Source organism: Schistocerca piceifrons, chromosome 1 (genome assembly GCF_021461385.2).
Source record: "Schistocerca piceifrons isolate TAMUIC-IGC-003096 chromosome 1, iqSchPice1.1, whole genome shotgun sequence".
Taxonomy (NCBI): domain Eukaryota; kingdom Metazoa; phylum Arthropoda; class Insecta; order Orthoptera; family Acrididae; genus Schistocerca; species Schistocerca piceifrons.
The window spans coordinates 167,493,662-167,518,546 of record NC_060138.1 but is presented as its reverse complement, the minus strand read 5'-3'; the positions used below and the strand labels follow the sequence as shown (position 1 = coordinate 167,518,546).

At 41.9% G+C, this 24,885-nt stretch overlaps 1 protein-coding gene across 3 annotated transcripts in view; it reads left to right on the top strand.

Moving 5' to 3' along the window:
• The first annotated feature begins 512 nt into the window (after positions 1–512).
• Positions 513–24,885, top strand: part of LOC124784187 (protein yippee-like 2) — a 627,503-nt gene continuing 603,130 nt past the window's right edge. For 2 of the 3 annotated variants that reach the window (XM_047254081.1, XM_047254082.1), the window contains exon 1: positions 513–718. The gene's annotated coding sequence lies outside the window, so the exon portion shown is untranslated. The remainder of the gene's footprint in view (positions 719–24,885) is intronic. The other variant, XM_047254084.1, reaches the window with a different exon arrangement.

Genomic DNA, 24,885 nt, shown 5'->3' with positions numbered 1-24,885 from the left:
TGTGAAGCAGTAGTCAGGATGCCCAACTCTTAAACAACTGTCTACAACATGATCTTTGGAGAACACCACATAATTATTATTCTTACAGCATGTTTTTTCGCAATGAAAGCTTTAAAACAGCTATCAAAAGCAATTAACGTGGTAAGAGATCATTATTAGTCTAGGATGAGATATAGACTGTGTTACAGATTTTTCCATTTTTTATCATGTGGCCACGATTTCATAAACAGAAGAATTGATTGATCACCTGTACATCCTTACAAAGGTTTATGTCTCATACAAACACAGAGAAACTAGAAATATTATGACAGGTTTCAAGCTGTTACCGACATCAGTTCAAGTTGTTGACCAGTATAGGAGTAAGAATAAATGCCCCTGTCTCCTATATTATGAACAAGCTTCCTCCGTGTGTAGCATTCTAGACCTCTCGGTGTCAGCCAGAGCAGAACAAAGGAACGGGAGAGCCTAGATCCAGTCCCCGCGGCCGGGCTCCAAGCGAGCAGTGCGTGCGCAACAGCTGCGCAGAACACCCGAGGTGGGCAGCAGCCGATGCAAAATAAATCGAAGCAGGCTGTGGTGTTGTGAGGTGCGCAGTGAGGTTTGCTTCGCATTTTCTGCGATATCACCGCTCTCCGTGAGTGTCCGGTGTTCAGGCGTTGCGTTTTGTGTCTACGGGCATCGAAACATCTAACGAGCTGTCGGGAAAGTGCTTATGGAGGTTAGTAAATTATTTCTACCGCCAACTTTCTTTGTTCAGTCGTGTTTTGACAACACGGCATCAGCCATCTTGCCTGTTTACATGTCATTTCATAGAATTGCGAGAAGTATAGAGTATGTATGTGTATGTTTTCAGGCGTCTGTGGTTTCTTTTTCATTATGTTCTTCCTGTAAAGTGATGACACACAGTCTCCGTGCTGAAAACATCACCAAACGATTCTCTCTCGTAGAACGAGAAACCGCCATGGATTTTCTATTTTGTTACTAATTTCGGCATTGACGCGATTTGAGTAGCCGTTAAACTTCGTAACTGTTGACTATTTTAATACTGAGGCGCATTTCAAACCAAGATTATTCACCTTGTTATTTTGCTGAGCCCTTTGTTGTTCCAATCAGCTGGCGGCAGCCATGTGTTACAGCTGCTTCCTTTCATGTCATATCCAGTCGTGGTGCGCACTAGAACTGCATTCAAAGGTTTCGTTAAGACTTCGTGGACACAGTACAATAATCACCGTTACATATAGAATTGACGGAGGATTCACAAACACCGAACGAACGGTACATCAGTCTTGACAACGGAATACATTTTGTGACGAATATTTACGGAAATGACAACGTCGTGGGAAAGAAAAGGAGAGTAGCGCAAAACAGTATAGTTACTTGAGCCCTTATGATAAATCTGTGGTACGCAAAAGGAGACATCTCTCTCTCTCTCTCTCTCTCTCTCTCTCTCTCTCTCTCTCTCAACAGTGAAAAACAAGTTATGTTCACTGAATCTGAAATGTTGGGGTGTTAAATTACTGTGCCTGCCGCATGCATTCATTGAGAGAGTATCAGTAAATTACTGAAGTATCCATCATCATGTTTTTGCATCAGCTTAGATAGTTTTCAGGAGTGGTGTATAGATAACATACAATTTTCCCAGTACAGGTACAGCCAAATTAATTACTTTTGTTTGCTGTAATTATCTCAGTGTGTGTTCAGAGCAATATTGTTTTGTTTTCATACTCTGGATCATAACAAACAAGTACTGATAAAGATGTTGCTCTTTATCAGATGTCTGAGATTCTTCATGTATGCATTTTCAGAGACAAATGTTCAGAATGAGTAATTTATACCGGTACATTGCTCTATACTTGCAGCATAAGTCTCTTTGTTTTGAAAACTATGATTTTGAAGATACTGATAAACAAACGTTCAGCATAGATAAAATGGAAGAAAAGAGGTACTTGTTTGCAGTTAAAGAATGTAGTTTTTCATATGAAAATCAGTGATATAATTACTGTGTTTAATGAGAAGAGTGAAGTCATTGTTTTAATATACTTGTGTGCAGCTTTCTTGACTGAAGCTATTTAGACAACTCCCAAAAGCAGTTAATATAGTAAGAGATCATTACTAGTCTAGGTGAGATACAAATTGTGTTACAGATTTTCATTTTTTACCATGTGGTTTTAACTTCATAAATAGAGTTGGTCAACTGTGAATTTGTTGTCAGCAATAAAGTTTTTCTTTTTGTGTACGTATAGTAAGTATTAAGTAACAGTACATCAGTTGGAGAATTTGTGATGTTTTGGAGAGTTTATTTTTAAAATGAACTTTCTGTGGTGACCAAACAGGTTAGACATTATCTCAATATTCTAACACAAATCATTTTCAGTTTACACCACATGCTGTGTGTGTTGTTGGACAATACACACTGCATTGCAAGCTTCTATAGAGCTTTGTTCTTGTTTTGTTGTATTGGGTTTCCATTTGAAATGTAATGTGATTAAAATTTGTTGAATCACCTCACATATTTATTATGCTTATTGGTGTGTGTGCAAGTTCAAACAGCTTTATGAAAGTTATAACAAGAGTAGTATAAAAAGTATCTGCTGTGTATTTACAATATTTCAGTACCCACTTGAATTCTATGGATAATCAGTGCTTCATAAACAGACATTTTAAAAGACCTTAAAGAAAGACAAAGATGTATTTCACAATAAATAATCAAAAGTGATAACTGACAAATTACTTTGCTAAATATGCATAGCATGCATGGTAGCTTTAGTAAATTATGGATACTTATCAGTTTTTCCTGCAGTATAGTAGAAATGTGGAGAATTAGTACATATTCTGTAGAATATTGCACTTGAGCACCTTGTAGTCATGTGCTTATTTTTACCTCACAGTAATGTGTTTGTAGTCTTAGTTTTGAATGTAATATAGGTAAATGAAGAATGCCAGTTAAGTCTTTATGTTCAAAGATTAGTAAATCCTGTCTGTCATGACCTTGAGGCCTTTTTGACAAGCAATTACTGTAGTATAGTTGATCATGTATCTGTTTTTCTACAATGTGCAAATGAAACTTAGCTGCTGCATTTGTGCAACACACTGACATTTTCATACAAGCTGAAAATACTTTCCATAATCAATAGGATGTCATGTGGTTTCATATTAGACAGTGACTGTTGTTAGAACTGGACTTTCTCTCACTTCTATACACATGAATTGTGTACACTCAAGAATGAATTCTGGTATCCAAGGCCATAGTTTTCAGTATGTGCATAGGATCAGGTTTAGTCAAGTAAATCCCAAAATGTTCTAAGCCTACAGTAAACTCGCACCACTGAAAAATGGGCATTATTGTTTGATTGTGGCGCACACAGAATTAAAAATAAAACCTCATTGAGTTTTCTTTGGCCACTTTTTTAAAACAATACATTAGTGTTTAGGTTTTGAAATATCTTGTGACTACCTGATTTGAGACTGAAGATGCCCAATTGCTATTTATATTTATCTGTGCCAAGACCTTGTACCTCTGTAAGACAGGATGAGAGCTGTTTAGAATGGCAGTATAAGACTGTCAATGAATTTTTTGTGTGATAGCAGTGCCTGAACAAGTGTACACAGAGGTGGTACTAGTTTAGATGTTGGTCATCCAGTCTTCTCCATATCATGAATGGACATATACATGTCTCATCATCATATTTTGCATTCTAGTCAGTGATACTTGTTAACCAACAGTTGGGAAATCCCTCACACAGTCCATATAAAGGAAAAAAACCTTTCTTACTCTCCCATATATTGTTTACAGTACCAGAAGCAGTAAAAAATAAGTTTTATTACAACATACATTGCCATTAATTCAAAGACACTTTTTCTCTCTGCAGCATATGCTGAATAACAGAAAGATGTAGTAATAATTGAGTATAGAAGAAAAGGGCTCCCAGTTTTAAGAGACATTACAATGACTGTAGTAACTTACGGGATTGGTATGTGTGAAATAATTTATTGGAGCTAGTAAGGTTTAGATTTCAACACTAAAGGAAGTATGGGTCATGTTGGCCATGCAGAAAAATGCATTGCTAACATCGTACATGGTTTAAGATACTCATGTTTACTGCTTTCTTGTCCATACTTAGTCTGCCAACTAACAATGTTATTACTGAGTGAGTAGTTGCAGTGGTTAGGACATAGTATTATCATTTGGTGGAACTGTTCTTAATTCCACATCACCTTCTCCAATCCAAGTTTGCGATCTCTCTCTTGAAAATCACATAGTTGATGGAACAATAATCCCAAATCTTCTTTCCTTCCTTTTTGCAATGTTACCAATCCTAAAAACATATTTTCATGCTGGTAGCCATGTATTAAAGTTAGGAAGTGAAGTGTTTGGACTGCATTGTTTCTGCTTGGTGAGAGCCAGTATGCTTGCAGGGGGGATACTGTCAGGAAAGGTGTTCCATTGCTAATACTGCCACATCCACCCACATATTTTGAGATGATTGATAGAATTGTTTCTTTGGATTCACATAAGATGGCAAACAGTATGGTGTGAAGCATCAAATGGAAGCATGAGTAAAGTACAAAAGTAAAGCTGTCGACCAGTAGTTCCGTTTCAGTATTTAGAAATCTGACTGCATTTTTAGCTAACAGCACTGATTACAGCAAACCTTTGCTCTGTGGTTTTTAGGAGCAGTTTTAAGATACATAGACAACAGTGTAATAATTGTGTGGTTGCTCTCACCTCCATTCCACCGAAAGTAACATGTTCTCTCTCTCTCTCTCTCTCTCTCTCTCTCTCTCTCTCTCTCAGCACTTTTCCTGAATGTGTAATTCTTTAACGTCTTGTAGGCGATGCTATTGTAGTCTTTACAATGTCATCTTTAATTCTCTCCCATTGTTGAGAAAAGTGTCAATGATTATTAATGACATAACTTCAAACAAGAATTCTAAGCATATATACATGTAGTCTGCACACAGCAAAGCATCCTAGCTTCAAAGAAATGAGTACTTTTCTTTGCGGAACACGACCAATCTCGCTTGTGAACCATTTTGTTTTCGATCACAGGTAATGCTTGTGCAAGACACATCCTAAATGTATCACTTTTTCAAATTTTGAAATTAATTTTTTGCGTGATAATCGGCGTCCCTGTGACATACACCGATCCAGATTTACAGAATTGCTGAAAGATTGTGTGAGGGATCAACGAAGTCAACACTGCTTATTTTGAACTCACGTCAGGCGCTACATGTCATTGTTTTACTAACTGAAGTTCAACGTTTGGTTTGCTTTTCTTCGCTGCACTTTGAATTTTCGTTTAATCTCGAAAAGAGTGCTTTCATTTTACAATAAAAGTGATCCACTGCCAAGAAGAACACGATTGTCATAAGTTACCAAAATTACATACGCCAATCTTGCATCTGCCCATATTTTCATAGCAGTTCCATCTAACTGCGTGTGTCGTCACTAACAGCACATTTTTTTTTGCGATGAAATGTAACATGTTTACGCTGTAAATGTCATCATCTAATGACGAACCTGCTTATGTATGAGAAATGGCTAATTGGCAAACATTTCAAGACAATATGTCGCTAATGTTTGTTTCTCCAACTAGAGCTGTATTGAAGTTACAGCCCGTAACATGCTGGCATTCATCGGTGGTTAATACGTAGGAGAGTAGTAGGCGGCTGCTGCGTTATGCTTGTGATCGATACTACGGTAGGTTCCAAAATGTTAACGACCAGAGAAGCGGTTCTCGGCGTGTTGAGACGGGCATGCTGTCTGCCCGGAAGGCGTTTGGCCGCTGCAGCGCAGCTGCACTGGGTTCAAGGGCACGGAGCTCAGGGCCGCCCTGCAGGGGACAAAGGGCTGCTACGTCACACAGCCCTTCACGCACCTGCTCCTCCTGTTACTATTGGTTCCATTTATTATTAACATTTATTACCATTGCTACGTCAGCGAACTGTCAGGACCTGATGGACTGCGACAAGTTTGCGTTAAATCACAATAATACGTGTATATAGCTTCAGGCAGTAATTAAGAAAGGAGGTACACAGTGCTGTAACTTATTCTCCACATTGTTAAAATCCGAGTATGCGATAAGCAGTAAAGGAAACTGAGAAGAAACATGGAAAGGGAATAAGTCAAGGGAGAAGAAATGTTTAAAGTTTGGTTATTGCATATGTCGGAGACGGCATTTAGACTTCGAAGATCTGTTAAATGGGGTGGATAGTGTCTTCAGAAAGAAGTCACAAGTTAAAGGTCATCGTGGGTAATGAAGGATAGTGAAATCGGGCGATGTTGAGGGAATTAAATTAGCGTATGAGACAATAAAAGTAGTGGGTATTTGCGCAACCAAATAATTGACGATGGCAGGAGAAGACCCGATATGAAATGTAGACTGGCAATAGAAAATGTTTTCTGTTCGGGATACGTATTGATTAGCGAAAGCATTATGACTACCGCCCGCTGAAAGATATACAGGGTGGACATTAATAAAAAGAGACAAACTGCAGGGACGGATTTCTCACCGCAAATGGAGGAACAAAGGTCCTGTGAACATGTGTCCGGAAATGCATCGTTGCCACGGTAGATGGCGCCGAGGAATGAAAGTTCCTCTGACTATGTGCGTGTGTTCCTTTTGTGTTGCAGGCTGTGAACTGACGCAGTGTACTGTAAGCAATAGAATGGACCGGTATTCGTGTCAGGAACAAGCCGAGATGGTGTTTGTGTACTGCCAACGAGACGGAAATGGTCGAGAGGCAGCTCGACTGTACCAAAGCAAGCACCCTCACAGACCCCTACCTCACCACACAACATTTCGAGCCCTTTTTGGGAATTTGTGTGATCAGGGCTACTTTCAGACAAACGAACTTGCAGGGAGGCTGTGCGTACATCATCCTCCGCCACACACCATTAGGTGGCTTGCGGAGTATGATGTAGATGTACAGCAGTTTTGGAGGACCGAGTTCTGTAGGACATTGATACCAACCCTAGTAAAAACTCCAGGCAAATGACCCGCCAACATGGTGTACGCCGAAGTATGGTTATGTGTATCCAGCATTACAACTGTTAGTATCACCTGCAACGAGCACAAGGATTATCAGCAAAGAATTTCCCTTTGCGAGAAGGATTTTGTTCCAGTACGCTTTGCTTTTCGTTGCACGCATACCGTCCACTTAAGGATACATGTTCATAGGACCTTTCTTCTTCCATTTCCAATCAGGAATCAGCCCCTGTAGTTTGTTTTATTAGGTTCACCCTGCATAAGCGTAACAGACGAAATACTCTAGTAAGGCAACGGGAGGGAAGCGACGATATTTTATACCAAGAGCGACTTCAGCAAAGACCAGATTGTGATGCCGTGGCTCATGGATTCGCGGCAAAATTTGTCGGCTCTTCGCTTGATGACATCGTGAGCATCAGTGAAAGTGGTTGATGGAAGGTGAAATCACAAATAGGCGACAATATGTTCAGCTTCTAACCCTCATCAAAGAGCATGGAAGTGTGAGGCTTGCCCGCGACTCGTGGCTGATCTGACGACAAAATAAAATGCTGGTGAAGGCAAAAGTGTTTCTCGGAGCACACCAATCAGCGCCCATTGTTGTTAAAGATGGGCTCTGCGGAAGACAATCCCTAAGTGTTCCCATGTTGACCCAAAAACATCATCAGTCATTGATATTGGACCGTACGTCAAAGGAAACGTGTCGGACTGGCTCCCGACTGCTCGAAACGTGCACCGCGCCGGCGATGGAGGCTAGTGTGGGCAATATTATACAGGGTGACCCCACCCCCTCAAACCTCCCTGATTTCAGAGACCCAGGAAAAAACCACAGTAGATATGACAGTGAAAAATGCACCACATTGTAGAGCATCCCAAAGAATTTATTTATCATCAATACACCTCTACATGTGAACCATTTGTAGCACGAAGCATATCGAGTCTATATTTAATTTCTTGCCAAGTTTTTTGTAACATTTCCTCTGCTATTTTGCAATCGCATCGGTGATACATTGTCGCAACGTAGGAATATCGTCCACTTTGGTCGCATACACGCGATCCTTCACGAATCCCCACACGAAGAAATCAAACGGCGTTATGTCGGGTGAACGTGGTGGCCAGGCTGTGGGACCTCCGCGTCCGATCCAACAATTGGGAAATTTCCTGTCCAGGAACTTGCGAACAGCCGTTGACCAATGCAGCGGAGCTCCATCGTGCTGAAAAATGAGGTTGGGTTGCAAGTGTTGTATCTGAAGGTCCACAAACTGCTCTAACAAGTCCAGATACACTGACCATTCACTGTTTGTTCCGCAAAGAAGAACGGTCCAACAATCCTGTCGTTTATTAGCCCGCACCAGATGTTTAGTTTAGGGCTAACACAAACATGTCCAGTGACAACGTGTGGATTTTACGATCCCAAATCCGAACATTATGCCCATTAACCCTTCCTGAGAGACGGAAGGTTACCTCATCTGAGAATAAACATCTTTCCAGAAAGCTGGCATCCGTATCAATAGGCGCAGCATATCCGCAGCAAATTATTGTCGGCGTGGTTTGTCGTTCGGCGTCAGATCTTGCAGAATTTGCACTTTGTAAGCTCACATACGAAGACGCTGGTGAACTACACGATGCAATGTTGATCGAGGTACATAAAGTTGCCTAGCTGCTTGACGAATTGACTTACGTGGGCTTCTGAGAAACTTTTGCCTTAATTGTTTGCACATCAGGTAGATCACATACATACACACTACTATAATTTCTTTGCACGGTAATCGGCGATTTTGTTTCTGCAAACCGCACTACTGCGTGCGCGCGCTTCTTTGGAGTAGCCATTTTCACTTCATGCGGTCATGCTGCATTCTGGCGACGATACTTGGGACTTCTGACGCGGGAATATAATATCTTTGAGATGCTCTACAATGTGATGCATTTTCATTGTCGTATCTACTGTGGTTTTTCTCTCCTGGGTCCTTGAAAACAGGGAGGTCTGAGTGGGACACCCTGTACTATGGAGGACATTCACCTGGGCTTCCATATAATTGTAATCGAAGCCACCGTGACAGCTGTGGACTTCATGAAGGTTATTATGGCCTACCTGCATCCCTTCATGTTGATGTCTTTTCCGACGTCGATGGCATTCTTTTATCAGTGTCCTTGTCACAGTGACAGAATCATGCCATAGTAGTTTGAGGAGCATTCTAGCATTGATGTCTTGGCAACCAAAGTCGACTGGTCGAAATCCGATGGAACACATCGGGGCTCTATGGGGGCACCAGCTCTGCGCCTACTAACTACGGCCAATAATTTGCGGGAATTACAGAACCTGTACGTAGACATCTGGTGCCACATACCGCAGGAGGCTTACCAGTGACTTTCTGAATCAGTGACACGTATAATCGCTGCTCTATTGCGCTAGAGTAAATATGTTGTGGCTCATCATTATGTTCATTTAAGTGTTAGGACGTCTTTTCTGGAGGTATTTGCCAGAAGTATTCTGTTGTATGGAAGTGAAAGGTGGGCGATAAACAAACAGATAGGACAAGAACGGAATAGGAGCTTTTGAATTTGGTGCTGTAGAAGAATGCTGAGGATTAACTGGTTACATCGAATAACGAATGGACAAGTACTGCTTCGCATCGTGCAGGAAAGAAATTTCAGGTACAATTTTATTAATTAAAAGAAGGGGCAGGCTATCAGAAATATCATGAGACTTCAAGAAATATTTAATTTCATTAATGAGGTAAAAACTGTAGAGGAGACAGAGGCTTGACTGCATTAAGAGGGTTGAAGTGGATATAATTTGCAGTAATTATGCAGAGATGATAGACGTGCACGGGACAAACAGTAGTGAACAGCTACACTAAACCTGTCTTCTAACGGAGGCCACAACAACAATAAAATTAAAGTTATAACATGAAACCACTGTATTATTTCAGTGTCATGACTAGTGTCTTAGGACAGCTGCAAGTGAGGTAGGCGTTGTTATACCACTGGAAAAAAATTCGCGCACATAACATAAATGATGTTCTTGTAGATCATACAACATTTATACTTTGAACAGGACAACTGATGAAACTGGACGGTTTGGTAGGACACTAAACATTCTCACAGCTACCGTTTTGAATCTATCTTTCGCTGTGGCCAATGTAGACTGTCCTTATTCCATGTGTTGTGATAGTGATTTTCATCTGTCTTGCTGGAATATTTTCAGTTTACTTACGTCCGCAGTCCTGCAATATTTTAGTAACGACAACATTTCCCACCTAGACTCTTGTGAATGAGGCAGCTACGTATTGGATGGAAACAGTCGTAACTCCCAATTCAACAAAAATGGGTTATAGCTGTCCGTTTGCAGACTACACCTAATGCTCGTTACTGCGTTCTCCTATAGCAGTAAATGAACTGTTTTATTTGTAAACCTCCCTGGTGACGAGTGGTAAAATTATCAATATATTATAGCCATATATTGGCCAGTTGGTGGTAAAAAATTCTTAATCTTGCTAAACAGGTGGTTTATTAACAAAATAGGTTTAAAGTGATAGTAATTTTGACTTACACTGACCGCCGCTTTTATTGAAACTTTCGTGACAGTGACTACATCTTCAACTGTATGCAAATCAGTTACTAAGTTGTGACTGACAGACTTATGATCAAATGGCATTGCGTTCACTTGCTAGCTGATTCGTTATGTTTATGTAGCCGCGCCCTTTTCAGGGTCGGTCAGTTCCATTTTGAATACGGAAATATTCAAAAGGGAAGACATAAGTTGGAAGCACGGCAGTTGTTTAAGATAAGGAAATACGCATCCATATCTATTAGTCACCCGCTCTTCTCAGTATAGATAACCTTGTGGTTCAAAGATCCACAAATACTCGCACTAATCACACATACCAATGCAAACTTGCGGCATATGAACGTAAAACAAATATTTTTGTGTAGAATTAGACGAGATGAAGAAAAAAAAAAGAAAGCTATGAAATCAAAGTTTATATGTGAGCTGAATCTTTTAAGAGTGGCGTAATTTACGTGGAGAATGTGGCTTGAGTAAAATTCAGTACACTTCGAAAAGTAGTCTTGCTACACGGTTTCTTTAGGAAAGTGTTAAGTTACTTTTAAGACCACCTTGTTCCTTTTGTAAACTATTGCTAAATATTTCTAACTTCTCCAACAAATGGTATTTAGCCACTGTAGGGACCTTCTGTCCTTTTCAGTATGCTCACAATGAAACGCAGCCTGCAGTGCCTATGTAGTCGTTCTCTGTACGTTGTTATTCTCAAATATTTGGATGGCATGGCTGCCTCTAGTCACTCGTTAATCCAGTAGTCAAAGGCTGCTTGTCTTTTAAATTTCCCCAAGCGCACACTTCACATTTGAGGTATTAAGGACTACTCACCAGTAATTGCACTAGGGTGGTATTTTTTCGTCATCTAAACCGTATACTACTGAAGTTCCCATTCGATAGAATTACCTCATAGATAATGGTGTAATGCACGACAGCTTTGAGGTCGCACGTTATATTATTCGCAAAGTCTTTAGTATATAACGTGATCAGCTGTGGTCCTGTTTCATTTCCTGTGACACTCCGATTATTACTTCAGTCTCTGTATTTATCCATCTGTAGCACGTCATGATATGTCATTAGCCCCCCCCCCCCCCTCTCTCTCTCTCTCTCTCTCTCTCTCTCTCTCTCTCTCTCTCTCTCTCTCTCTCTCTCTCTCTCTCCCCAATGTTTTCATGTCGCACTGTATAAAGGAATTTTAAAATCTCGATACACTTAATCAGTCTGGTTACCTTTATTCGTGGCACTCAATTATCTCATTGTTACTGTTTCGGAAGATCTGGGTATTAAATCGATAGCGCCGCATATTGTATTTTGCCATTTTCACACGCTTGTGTGATGTCAGCAACTATTGTAGCTCGCAAAGACAGAACGTGTGCGAGAAATGCGAAGTATACAAAGTAGTTTCGGCGTTAAATGCCTGCCCACGCCGGCCGTAGTGGGCGAGCGGTTCTAGGCGCTACAGTCTGGAACTGCGCGACCGCTACGGTCGCAGGTTCGAATCCTGCCTCGGGCATGGATGTGAGTGATGTCCTTAGGTTAGTTAGGTTTAAGTAGTTCTAAGTTCTAGGGGACTGATGACCTCAGATGTTAAGTCCCATAGTGCTCAGAGCTATTTGAACCATTTTTGCCTGCCCATCTCAGAAGTTTACACAGGTACTTCAGCTATCGCTTCAGTAATTGTCACAAAGTTAATGTAAGCAGAGCCTCGTCACTAGCCGGCAGCTCGAAATACGTACTTCATTAGCAAACATAACAAGGATTGGGGCTTCAGGGATACGTGTTCCATAGTCAAAAGTGGACAAGCGCGAAACGCTCATGTTTCGTGAACACGTTTTATCTGTTTTTACTCTTTCTTTCTTTATTTCATCTTACTGTAACTTTTGTTTTTGGCTTATAGTTATTGTTCTAATGTGTCTGTTTGAGTACTTGAATTATTCTTAAAATTCATTTCGATACTTAGATATAATCTGTCGTACTCATTTAGGGCCTCCCATCCCCTTTAATTACAATTTTTATAGACTAATTCTAATTAATGATACGTTGCCTATCCTGCATGCGTGGTCACTTAGGTTACATAGAATTGCTTCTACTTCTTTCTCCTTTCGCACTTCTTCGTTAAATGTTTAGTACACTTTAGTAACTTTTTGTTCTTTTCAGAAAACATTTTTGTACCTTAGCCCTGACAGGACTGTTCCCCTTTGTTTACGAAATCGTTCAGCCGTGCGGTTGTAGTTATTAAAAGTAAAATATAAAACGAAAATAAACTGTAATGTATTGCCAGTTACTGTTCTGTATAAATTATGCATCTATGTCAAAGTGTGAGGTAGCTTCTTAGAGTCGTACTTTCAAGACCATTGTATTTGTTGTTGTATGTTAATGATCTGGCAGAATTAATCATTTTGTAGGGAGCAGTGGTACAATATGGTACTTACTTGACTCTGCCATGGGCCAAGCAGTAAGTGGACGCAAATTAAACCAAAGAAAACTCACCATGACCTTTTCTTCACTATCAAGTAATTAACTATGGTGGATGCAATGGCTGTAATTTTGTTTTGCTCCATATTTTGAGGTATCTCGAACAGAATGTCCTCTTTCGTGGCAGCCAGCATGAATTCCGTAAATATCGGGTATGCGAAGCCGAACTCCAGCTTTCCTCGCGCGACAACCTGGAGCAATGATTCAGGGCAAACAGGCGGACATAGTATTTCTTGATTTTCGTAAGACGATTGACTCAGAATCACACCAACGCTAATTAGCGAAAGTAAGATCGTATGGGATATGAAACACAATGGTCGATTTGAGGATTTATTGGTAGGGAGCACGCAGGAATGGACAGTCATGGACGCATGCAATATCAGGCTTGCCCCAAGGAAGTTTGTTCGAGCACTTGATCTTCACGTTGCATGTTAATGATTTGGAAGACATTAATAGTAATCTTCGATCTTTTGCAGATGATGCAGTTGTCTATAATGAAATAGTAACTGAAAAAAAGCTGATCGGATATCTAACGATATCTTGATAATATTTGAAAGTGGTACTAACAAATGGTTCAAATGGCTCTGAGCACTATGGGACTTAACATCTGAGAACTACTTAAACCTAACTAACCTAAGGACATCACACACATCCATGCCCGAGGCAGGATTCGAACCTGCGACCGTAGCAGTCGCATGGTTACGGACTGAAGCGCCTAGAACCGCTCAGCCACCCCGACCGGCGTTGTACTAACAGTGACAACTTGCTCTAACTGTTCAGAAATGCTAAATTGTGCACTTCACAAATCGTAGAAACGCAGTGTCCTATGCCTAAAATTTCATTGAGATGCAACTGGAATCTGTTGATATTCATACAAATGCTTGAAAGTAGCGATTTGTTGGGACGTGAAATGGGATGATCATACAGGCTCAGTTGTTGGTGAAGAAGGTGCCAGACTACAGTTCACTGGTAAGACACTGGGACAATGCTTATTAGCCTACAAATGAATTCGCTTAAAAAACACTTCTGCTACCCATCCTAGAATATAACTGAAGTGTGTGGGACTCGTTCCAAATGGAATTAACAGGGGATATTGGACTTTTTTAAGGAGACCATCACGAGGTTGGTTTGACGCATAGGAAAGCCTTACTGGAAAACCTGAACTAGTAGACACTCGCGAAAGCCAGCTTGCAAAATTTTGAAAAGAAGTATTATGTGAATAATCGGAGAATATCCAATGTTCACAAAGCGTCGTTCCTGTCGAAGCCACGAAGACAAGATAAGACTAATTGTAGCATGCGCTGTGCCATTTAAGCAGGTTTTCTTCTCGTTCTGCATACCACTTTGGAACGGAAGGACACTAATAGGGAGTTGCCGCTGTGCTATGGAAGTCAATGGTTTGTAGAGCGTGGATGCAGATGTTTTGTCATTTGGATATCGCGTGGACTTTAAGCCGGGCGTATTCTGTAGCAGCGGACCGTATGTATGGCTGATGAAATCCGTGAATGACCACCCAAACAATCAGTAGTCTTGTTGACGGAACACTTAGTAGCTGGTATCAACCGATTCTGAACAACACTAGGTTTAACAGGATATATTATGGACGAAAATTCACACTAAGACCTTTACAGAAACAGGAAATACGAGCACTTAAACTTGTTGCGCCAATAGTGGTTCAGTAACGTGTTGCTGTAAGCAGACTTTTTGGTGACGAGCAATATTACTCAACCTTCTGGACAGCGTCACATTGTTCCTTGTGGATGTCGTCGTCGTGACAGATTTTATCCTTGCTATATGTGACATTCCTTCCGGCTCCAGAAACGCACTTGCGGTCTCATTGTCTAAGCTTCTGCTTACGGTGCAGGCGATTTCTGCTGCGTCTTATCGCTGGCGTTGTGACGGCCTTAATGCGCAGCGTGTGTTTACTCTTGCTGATTTCCTGCATGTAAAACACTCTCCGGTTTCCATTGTCGTTGTACGAGATGTGTTCAGAAAGTATCGGGCATTTTGTAATTTCGCGTGTTATATTACATTCACATGATTTTTTGCTATTGTGTTTGTAAACATGTCTGAGAAGAATCTATACAGAGTTGGTCATAGAGCATATTTAGTCCGTTTTCAGTTATCAAAGAGGTGTGATTTGGCAGTACCGGCTATTCATTATTTTGTATCGGTGTGCACAAGCTATAAGCGTTTCGCAGAAGGCTGTGAAGAAACTTGTATTAGGAGCGCCCTGTACGCTACACCACATCATCAAGCGATGAAATCTCGATAAAAGTTAGACGTGATAATGAAAGATCAGAGTCAGAATCAGAGAAGTGGCATCTCAACCATGAATTTTTTCTGATGTTTTTTGTATGAAACGCGTGACAGCATAATTTGCTCCAAAATTGAATTTCGAATCTAAACAGCGGCGAATGCAAGTTGCTCATGACACGCTAGGTGAAGTCAACATTGAAGCAGAGCTACTGAATCCTGTGATAACAGATGCTGAAACACTGGTTTACCGATGACGCCGTCGAAATAAAAGTCAGTCGATCCAGGGGGTGCGTTCTAGATTGCCGAAACCGAAAAAAGCTTGGTGAATTCGGTGAAATGTGGTTATTTCATTTTGTTCTTAGATTTCATTATTTATTGCAGCATGAATTTTCGCCATGTGTTCGAACGATCAATAAGGAGTTCTACATAAAGGTTCAACAAGTTTGCGTGGAACAGTACGAAAAAAAAACAAGCCGGATTTGTGGCGAAACAATTAATGGTTTACGCACCACGGTAATGTACCTGCTCGCTCTTTGTTGATTTTTTCCGAATTTTTGGCCAAAAGCAAAACTATAATGATGCTGCAGCCTCCTTATTCGTCAGTCATTGGCCCCACGTGACGGTCCTCTTTCCCAGAAGTGAAGAAGCTCTTACGAGGCCGTCGTTTTACAAACCTAAATGAACATACAAAAGCATCGCACGGAGGTAAAAGCCATCACAAAGATAGAATTCCAGAAGTTTTGGAGATTGGAAAACGCACTAGCATCTAATCAGTAATATTCTGAAAGGAATAGCATTGATATAGACGAATAAATAAGATTATTTCTAAAAATAAAAATCCTTTCATTTCTTAAACACTGATCAATGAACGCCGTTGGCTGAGACGGTATATTACGGTCATATTTTGTTTTCAAAATGGACCATAACATTAAGGCCTGAACACCACTCTAGAAGGGTGCCTTTGGAGCAATCCACGATCTGGACTAAGGTTGATTGAAACAGTACAGGTTTTTATGCCAGGCCAAGGTTTGTGTAAATACCCTTATAGACAGACGGGCTGTTAAGTAACGTAGCTCCTTGTGGATCCAGTATTGCTCTCTTCGTGTACCTGCAGGACTTTTGTGTGATCGCGGAAATATGCTTTACAATCAAGAACTAGCTAACGTAAAACTGATAACCTTGTCTATATGCGGGCCCATAGCCTCTAAATATTTCGTAAAAGAGAACAAATAAACTATATAAATATACAGCAACAACGGAAGTTAGAAATATGGAAAATTCTCGTCTTCGTTTCCAGCGAGACGTTCTTGTTGCTGTTGCTACTGCTGTTGTTATTATTATTATTGTTATTATTTACTTTTCATCAGTTACATGAAATGACTTAGCCAGTCTATCACTACACCACACAAAATGTTTAATTTTTACACATTGGTGTACCAGATTTACCTTCCGCATTTGATGCCCGAGTAGCGAGTGGTTTCTCGATGAATTGGATGTTCTTAAGTCCAAAGTGTTACATGATATCACTGCGAGGATATGAAGGATTATTAGATTCTTCAGTGACTATTCATTATTTTCACTTTCGTACTCGTAATAATGCTACTCCTGCAGCCGAGCGGGGTAGCCCCGCGTCATAGGGCGTCCTGTCACGGTTCGCGCGGATCCCCCCCCCCCCTCCCCTCCCCCATCCCTCCGCCCCGTCGGAGTCACGCCTCGGGCATGTGTGTGTGTGTGTGTGTGTGTGTGTGTGTGTGTGTGTGTGTGTGTGTGTGTTGTCAACCTAAGTTAGATTAAGTAGTGTGGAAACTTAGGGAGCGATGACCTCAGCAGTTTGGTCCCATAAGGTCTTACCACAAATTTCCAATTTGCTACTTCTGCAATGAAGGCCACTACGGAGTTGGACGTACAAATATCGTGTTCGAGCACTATTGTTTTATTACACCGTGAGAGATCCGTGCTAGGCAGGACTCGCTGAATGGTTCGAATTTTTTTAGAAGTTTCAAAGAAAATGTTTCTTCGAGCATAGTTAATGGGAAAGGACGACTCCAGTGCTGGCGGTGAGAAAAGGATATTATAGGGCATAATGTTATCTCAGTTGCCAAGTGGGAACTGCATTTGCACAAATCCTTTAGAGAATTTTAGGCGTAATGACGAACTCTCACATAGTTTCTCTCGAGATATTTATAGGAACTGAATAAAAGTTCCTGCTGTCAGCCCCAGTCTTCTGTTACATGTCACAGCCAAATTTGGTTGATTTTTAGAAATTTGATTACTTACATGCGAAACGGAGGAGCTCCCAAATGGATTCCATTCAGGGAGAAGGAATACAAAGGAGAAGCAGCTGTTACTGTCAGATAAAATCACAATAGCTGTTGTTTTCGTGTTATGAAACAAAGTTTCACTCCGAACTACAGAATGCTGCCTAAGGAACTAAACGATGCTGTAGTCTCCGATAGAAATATCGTGAATTTCATTACCGAAGCGCCCTGCTTTAGAGTATTTATTTATTTATTTGTAGTTGACGGAAATCTTTGCTTGGAAATTTCGAGGTGGTCCGATAAGAAAGGCGTGGGTGTATTTCCTGTACCACTAATAATCACTTCTGAGGAAGACCTTCACCCCTGTTTTCTTTCATGTCTGTCGAGTAATAGGGCAGGGCAGCCATCAGTATGTGAGGTTCACTTCGATCTATGTTCCTGGCTATATTTCCCCCCACCTCTCTTCCCCCCTCTTCCCCTGACATGTAGTTACTTCAATGTAACATATAGCTGTCCGTTCGCTGCGTACTGTGTATTAGTACAGGAAACATGAGCGTTATGTACTTCAGCAAAAATCTCGTCATCCGAAGAACATACCAAAGAAAAGCTTGCACACGGATTAGGGCATCTCGTAATACTAGCTAACTGGCTTGATTTCTGCTGTTTGAAAAAGCCTTACGAAAAAAGTGTGGCCACAGTTAGCACTATTGTCTGTTTTCCCTAAAAGTCGCATTACAGCAAAACTTAGAGAGAAAGCTAAAACTAGCGTTTGATTAATGAGGTTATCAGTGACACTACGTACGATACATAACCTGCTGATAACATTATCAGACATCACCGAGAGAGAAAGAGGGGGGGGGGGGGAGGAATTGAGGAGGAGGGAGGAGCTTTGCGACAGTAGGAGATAAAGATACCAGATCGAAAGAAAGAAAGCAGAGATCAACATCAGACCACTTATCTCCATCAAACCACTTATCTCGTTGATAATAAAACAATAGCCGGTGTATTATAATAGATAAGTATACGAGACCACCTAAGTTGTGTAACATAGTATGCTGTCTCGCACAGGAATTAGTTAGCCCATTCGAGGTAGACTTGGCGTACTTAGTGACTTGCTGTGCTCTTACGGAAGACGCGTGGCTTTACGATAACAGTGTATTGACCTCATCAAACATAATTTCGCGCAAACAACTTTCGGGGACTGTTGTGCAGTGAGATTTGGGCAGCTTGCTTTCTCCTGATTACGATCTTGTGTTGATGAAATTGTTTGCCTGTTTTAAATCTAATTTCTCTGATGCATACTTCACCTCAGCAATGGGAACACACAAACCACTAACACAGGTTTGTGTTGTGGTGTGTGTGTTCGTGTTATCAATCGTTATGAAAGTATGACAGAGTTCAAATGGCTCTAATCACTATGGGACTTGACATCTGAGGTCATCAGTCCCCTAGACTTGCAAGGGAACCTCCCCATCGCATCCCTCTCAGATTTAGTTATAAGTTGGCACAGTGGATAGGCCTTGAAAAACTGTACTCAGATCAATCGAGAAAACAGGAAGAAGTTGTGTGCAACTATGAAAAAAATAAGCAAAATATACAAACTGAGTAGTCTATGGCAAGATAGACAACATCAAGGTGAGTACGAGCTCAGGAGCGCCGTGGTCCCATGGTTAGCGTGAGCAGCTGCCGAGCGAGAGGTCCTTGGTTAAGTCTTCCCTCGAAAGAAAAGTTTAATGTTTTATTTTCAGACAATTATTATCTGACAAACTCTTATGTTTTCATCACTTTTTTGGGAGTGATTATCACATCCACAAGAAAACCTAAATTAGGCAAGGTAGAAGAATCTTTTTACCCATTCGCCAAGTGTACAAGTTAGGTGCGTCGACAACATATTCGTGTCATGTGACGCACATGCCACCACCAGTGTCGTATAGAATATATCAGACGTGTTTACCTGTGGAGGAATCGGCTGACCTATGATCTTGCGATCAAATATTTTCGGTTCCCATTGGAGAGGCAGGTCCTTTCGTCTACTAATCGCACAGTTTTGCGGTGCGGTCGCAAAACACAGACACTAAATTTATTACAGTGAGCAGAGACGTCAATGAACGAACGGACAGATCGTAACTTTGTGAAAATAAAGAAAGTAAACTTTTCACTGGAGGGAAGACTTGAACCAAGGATCTCTCGTTCCGCAGCTGCTCACGCTAACCACGGGACCACGGTGCTCCTGAGCTTACGCTATCCATGATGTTGCCTATCTTGCACATGGACTACTCACTTTGTATGTTTTGCTTATGCTTTTCATAGTTCCAGACAACTTCTTCCTGTTTTCTCGATTGATCTGTGTTCAGTTTTTCAAGGCCTATCAACTGTGCCAACTTACAACTAAATCTGAGGGGGGTGCGATGGGGAGGTTCCCTTGTTAGAACTACTTAAACCTAACTAACCTAAGGACATCACACCCATCCATGCTCGAGGCAGGATTCGAAACTGCGACCTTAGCAGCAGCGCGGCTCCGGACTGAAGCTCCTAGAACCGCTCGGCCACAATGGCCGGCTTGACAGTGTGTGCTAAACCCTGTACTGATAGTCTTCCGCTCTCAAATAGCAGCAGTGTGAGAAGAGAGTCTAACGACCATCTGACAAACGAATCCGCATATTTTTTATAGTTCCAAGCACGTAATTAGGTAGCCAACCTTATCGCATTGAAATTTTGTGAAGTTCCTAGCATTTTCAGCATAAAATCTTTATGCTTACAAGTACCGAAATACACACGCTATTAACGCAGAATATATTATTAGCAGAAAGTTGTAACTTAAATGATAATGTGCAATTTATTATTGCAGAAAATAACGAGGGTATAACAAAGTAGAATTCTGACTTCAGTGCCTTTTTTATGTGATGCGACACAAGTCAGTACAGAAAACGAAAGTTTCTGTCGTCGACAGCTATTACAAAGTTCCACACACTGTTTTTGAGTGTTGAACGAACTGTGACAGAAGCCCGAACAACAGGGGACTGACGTCTTAGAACATGCATTGATACAATGAAATGGTGCATTGATAATGGCTAGGCACTGGCCGAGATCTGGATTTTCCGAATAAAATCAGCAAGAAAAGGACGACTGATTACTGTGCTCTATCATTTGAAAGTCATATCACAGTCGTTGCGTGCACCCACGTTCATAATGAAGGGTAACTTGACTTGTGGAAGGAGTTACGGGGTGTGATAGTGTTGTACAAGTATTTGCTACTACACTTAACGTTTGCTGTTCGCTACATAGATACTGTATATATTTTAATTTTCATTGAACTAGTACGGTTAAGTACCGCGTTCTCGCCGTAGATGGGCTAACCGGGCGTGACAGACAACCGTGTCACAGTCTGCCAATAGCGCCACTGGATGCTGTATGGAGGGACATATGGTCACCACGCGACTCTTCCGGTCACTGTCATGTTTCGTGACCTAGGAATCGCTACTAACCGGTTGAATAGCTCCTCCGTTGGCCACACGGGGCTGAGTGCACTCCGTACCAGTCCTCCTATCATGGAAAAATTGCTGGCAGTACCGGGAATCGAACCTGGGTCCCCTGCATAGCAGTCAGCCGCGCTGATCACTCAGTTACAGAGGTGGACGGTGAATTGGCAGTGAAATACTATTTTCCTCAGCACACACCAGTTGTGTGTAAATAAAACTGTAGATATACCAGAGGGTTATAATTAAAGTGCAGCTACTCACAGAGCTCCAGTTTGGCAGCGACACTTGGTAGATATTCTAATGAGATAAATTGGAAACTATTTACGCTTGACAAAAAATAGTTCCAGTTTTGGCCACCAGGTGTGAATCTGGCGCTGTGAATGCAAGAAAGGTGTATAGAAATCATTCCATGTAGGCTTTCACGGCCGGCGTCTTTATCAGTAAACACTTCCGGGCTAAGTTGCCGTGGTCGATCTGTAGAACTTCTTCTCCCTGACGTTTCGTTCTCAACTACGGAGAACATCTTCCGAGGTAGTTGAGAACGAAACGTCAGGGAGAAGTAGTTCTACAGATCGACCACGGCAACTTAGCCCGGAAGTGTTTACTGGTGTATAGAAATGTTTACATGTGGAATGGATTAGGAACAGTATGTGGACAGAAAAGGCCGAATAAGTGAGAAAGGCATAATATTGATGTTATTATTGACAGCTGGCCGGCCGGTGTGGCCGTGCGCTTCTAGGCCCTTCAGTCTGGAATCGCGTGACCGCTACGGTCGCAGGTTCGAACCCTGCCTCAGGCATGGATGTGTGTGATGTCCTTCGGTTAGTTAGGTTTAAGTAGTTCTACGTTCTAGGGGACTGATGACCTCAGATGTTAAGTCCCATAGTGCTCAGAGCCATTGACAGCTGCTCTCACAGTTTGTTCAACGTGAGCACAGGAGACGTCGACGAGGTGCGGTACAGCGCCAGATCTGTACCTGGTTGCCAAAATTGGAACTAATTTTTTTCCTTGCATAAATCGGTTCTGCATTAACGCATTAGAATAGCTACTCAGTTTCGTTGCCATACGTTAAATACACCCCACACTGGACCTCTGAAATTGGCTGCACTTTAATTACAGCTACTTGGTACTTATATCAGTGATGGGCTACCTCCGGTCAGTCAGTCAGTCAGTCAGTCAGTCAGTTCGACCCTTGCCATACCTACCCAACATTACCCTCAGTCTTAATTTATCAAAAAAAGAATGTTTTAGTTCTCCTGTTGACAGCCGATAACACCCTTCCATCTCCTATACACAGACTGTTTTAATAATGCATTCTGAACACCTCTTATGGCTATTCTGTGGCATATACTTAATATTATGCGATTCTGTGGCGACCTAGATTGATGATAAAATAGAAGTAACAAACCTCAAAATGCCAAGATCGCTTTAGTACGATATTTATTGGGATTACTGTACCGGTTTCGGCAAACTATGTTGCGATCTTCTGATTTTTATGTACTACACTTCAAAGAAAATTACAGGTATGGATTGTAATATCTGCCATGTTTACTACCCAGTCTCAGCTTATATGACGCTTTTAAGGGAGCATGAGCCTGTATATTCAATGCACCGTGTGTATTTTATATAATGATTGTTTTACATTTTACATGCCAGTATACAATGCCATGCATGTTCTTTGAATATTCATTTATTATGTGACATAAATTATTGTACACATGGACGAGATTCTTCGAAGTGTAGCGCATAAGATCCGAAGATGGCAACATAGTTTGATGAAAGCAGTAATTTGAATAAATTCTGTGTTAAAGCGATCGTGACATTTTGAAGTTTGTTACTGCCATATTGTTTGTGACTTGAAATTGAATGATTTTATCCCATGTGTTTCGGATGTGCCCAGTACAGAGGGACCAATGACCATAGATGTTTGGTCCCTTAATCTCATAATTCACATATCAGTGAGATCGGAAAGTCCATAATGTCTCTGTTAAAACTATATACACTACTGGCCATTAAAATTGCTAACCAAGAAGAAATGCAGACGATAAACGAGTATTCATTGGACAAATATACTAGAACTTACACGTGATTACATTTTCACGCAATTTGGGTGCATAGATCCTGAGAAATCAGTACCCAGAACAACCACCTCTGGCCGTAATAACGGCCTTGATACGCCTGGGCATTGAGTCAGAGCTTGGATGGCATGTACAGGTACAGCTGCCCATGCAGCTTCAACACGATACCACAGTTCATCAAGAGTAGTGACTGGCGTATTGTGACGAGCCAGTTATTCGGCCACCATTGACCAGACGTTTTCAGTTGGTGGGAGATCTGGAGAATGTGCTGGCCAGGGCAGCAGTCGAACATTTTCTGTATCCAGAAAGGCCCGTACAGGAGTTGCATCATGCGGTCGTGCTTTATCCTGCTGAAATGTAGGGTTTCGCATGGGTCGAATGAAGGGTAAAGCCACGGGTCGTAACACATCTGAAATGTAACGTCCACTGTTCAAAGTGCCGTCAATGCGAACAAGAGGTGACAGAGACCTGTAACCAGTGGCATCCCATACCCTCACGCCGGGTGATACGCCAGTATGGTGATGAATACACGCTTCCAATGTGCGTTCACCGCGATGTCACCAAACACGGATGCGACCATCATGATGCTGTAAACAGAACCTGGATTTATCCGAAAAAATGACGTTTTGCCATTCGTCCAACCTGGTTCGTCGTTGAGTACGCCATCGCAGGGGCTCCTGTCTGTGATGCAGCGTCAAGGGTAACCGCAGCCATGGTCTCCGAGCTGATAGTCCATGCTGCTGTAAACGTCGTCGAACTGTTCGTGCAGATTTTGTCTTCCAAACGTCCCCGTGTGTTGACTCAGGGCTCGAGACGTGGTTGCACGATCCGTTACAGCCATGCGGATAAGATGCCTGTCATCTCGACTCCTAGTGATACGAGGCCGTTGGGATCCAGCACGGCGTTCCGTAATACCCTCCTGAACCCACCGATTCCATATTCTGCTAACAGTCATTGGATCACGATCAACACGAGCAGCAACGTCATGATACGATAAACCGCAATCGCGATAGACTACAATCCGACCTTTATCAATGTCGGAAACGCGATGGTACGAATTTCTCCCCCTTACACGAGGCATCACAACAACGTTTCACCAGGCGACGCCGGTCAACTGCTATTTGTGTATGAGAAATCGGTTGGATGGTTCAAATGGCTCTGAGCACTATGGGACTTAACATCTGAGGTCATCAGTCCCCTAGAACTTCGAGCTACTTAAACCCAACTAACCTAAGGACATCACACACATCCATGCCCGAGGCAGGATTCGAACCTGCGACCGTAGCAGTCGCGTGGTTCCGGACTGAAGCGCCCAGAACCGCTCGGCCACCGCGGCCGGCTAAATCGGTTGTAGGTGTCGCCGATGGCGCCAACCTTGTGTGAATGCTCTGAAAAGCTAATCATTTGCATATCACAGCATCTTCTTCCTGTCGGTTAAATTTCGCGTCTGTAGCACGTCATCTTTGTGATGTAGCAATTTTAATGGCAAGTAGTGTAGCAGCTTCGTGAAAGATCATTTACAAAGGAGCGTTTATAAATATAAGGCGGTGTACTGGGGTGCCTTTATCATGTCTTTAGCGTGTGTAACAGGTCGCCGGCCGATGTGGCCGAGAGGTTCTAGGCGTTTCAGTCCGGAACCGTCCTGCTGTTACGGTCGCAGGTTCGATCCTGCCTCGGGCGTGGGTGTGTGTGATGTCCTTAGTTTAGGTAGGTTTAAGTAGTTACACGTCTAGTGGACAGGTGACCTCAGTCCCATAGTGCTTAGAACCATTTGTAACAGGTCGATCGAAG